Raw genomic sequence first — 2,224 nt, 5'->3', positions numbered from 1 at the left:
TTTCCCTTTCTCTTTCCCTTTCCCTTTCCCTTTCCCTTTTCCCTTTCTCTTTCCCTTTCCCTTTCCCTTTTCCCTTTTCCCTTTCCCTTTCCTCTTCTATACCAGAGAAAGTCTTTCACTGGTTTTTCTCAGTTGTGGCAGATGTTTTCAGTTAAAAGGACACCCACAGAGTTCTGGGGTCAGAACCAGAGGGCTGCAGTGAATCATTACTGTTCAATTTGACAGCTTGTTTTTTATGTCTCATGCATGCTTTTTCTTCTACTTATTATTTAATATTGTAGCAAAAGTGCCAATTTTTGTACAGTGAGTTTAAGATACTGACAATATTTCTATGAAGTAGCTCTTTCCAGACTTCTGAAAACACATCTCAACATTTCACAGTTATTTGTAGCACGGAGCTTAAAAGTCACAGTGTGAACTTCACGTGAACATGTTTGTGTGCTTGCTCATTTCCCAGCAGTTCTGCTTCTGCAAATCATGACAGTAATCTCAATTGTGACAAATGTACATCCAAGCTTTGTGAGATTTTAAGCACACAACCATTCCACCTGCCACTTCCAGTTAACTGCTCATGTCTGAAAACGTTAGAGAAGCAACTCCTGCACTTCCATCAGCTTAGCTTCTTCTGTAGTTCAGTCTCATGAAAATAATGTCATTATTCCTATCCATCATCAGCATGACTTGACTTTCTTCTTGGCATTGCTAGCAGTCAAGGAAAGGGATTGTCCTGCTCTGCACCACACTGGTGTGGCCTCACCTTGAGTACTGTGTGCAGTTTTGGGCACCACAGTGCAAAAAGGACATAAAACTATTGGACAGTGTACAAAGGAGGGCTACAAAGATGTTGAAGGGTCTGGAGGGCAAGGTGTATGAGGAGCAGCTGAGGTCCCTTGGTTTGTACAGACCAGAGCAGAGGAGCTGAGGGGAGGCCTCATGGCGGCTGCAGCTCCTCACAGGGAGTGGAGGGGCAGCGCTGAGCTCTGCTCTCTGTGACAGCGACAGGCCCCGAGGGAACGGCATGGAGCTGTGTCAGGGGAGGGGCAGCTGGGGGTTAGGGACAGGGTCTGCACCAGAGGACGGTGGGCATGGCTCCAAGCTGCCAGAGTTCGAGAAACGTCTGGGCAGTATTCTTAGATATAGGTTTGATTTTTGGGTGGTCCTGTGTGGAGCCAGGAGCTGGACTTCATGAACCTTATGGGTCCCTTCCAACACAGGATATTCTGTGATTCTCTGAATTCCTACCTCCCCCCCCCGCCCCCCTCCACACACACACTATTTATTTATTTTATTTTATTTTATTTTATTTTGGTCTTGTTTCTTGAAATGTAAATAGATACCCATTACATGCATATTTGTACTGGTTTAGATGAACAAATTTAAAAACCTATCAAGTTGCTTATGTCATTCTAACACCCTATCTTACGGACATTAAAACACCAGCTAATGTAAATTGCCATGTATTTTTTTATATCATTTCATATCATTCCAGCAGGCTAAGAGCACTCTTCTAATTTGGCCTTTCTTGCGCACCAGAACTATCATACATTCCTTTATCTGTTAATGTTGTATTTTTGCAGCAGCATACTCAGGCCTGTTGAAGACCTCTGTCTTACTGATCTGGGCTCTTTCTGGCCTCTGTACTAGCAACAGCACTTTGCTCACAGACATTTTCTCAGCTACTTGCTACTGAAATTATCCGAAACTTTTTCTTATTTCTGTCACTAACATTTGTTGTCCTTTTCTTCATTTCTCACACGGAGGAAAAAAAAGCAATTTTCTCATCTGTCCTTTTACAAGATGCTTGCAGTGCTTTTCTCCATAACTGTTTTCCAGTCTTATACCAGAAACACAAAAAGTGTAATATAATTGCTTACTTTGCCTTACTTTTCTTTGCACCATGTGGACTTCTAGCAACTGCTGCCTTCCTGCTTGTGAAACTGAGAAAATGTCTATGTCTGCATGCTCTGCACAAAGACATAAAGTAATTTTGTTCTGCTCTTGGTTTTTGCAGTTCTGGAGGGATTTGGAGAGCATCCATGTGCTACAATCTAAACCTGTCATCAGCTGAAGGGATTTTTCTCCCGTGGGGAAAGGTAACATAAATAGGTCCCTGCCTACCAGAAGTGTGGTGCAGATTCCAGAAAGTCCACAACAACAAGGAGCCAGAGAAAATAATAAAAAGTAATCCTAATTTTAAGGAGAGATGACAGCGAGAGAAATAGAT

The sequence above is a fragment of the Numida meleagris genome, chromosome 2, assembly GCF_002078875.1.
Source record: "Numida meleagris isolate 19003 breed g44 Domestic line chromosome 2, NumMel1.0, whole genome shotgun sequence".
Lineage (NCBI taxonomy): Eukaryota > Metazoa > Chordata > Aves > Galliformes > Numididae > Numida > Numida meleagris.
This window is presented reverse-complemented; position numbering follows the sequence as displayed.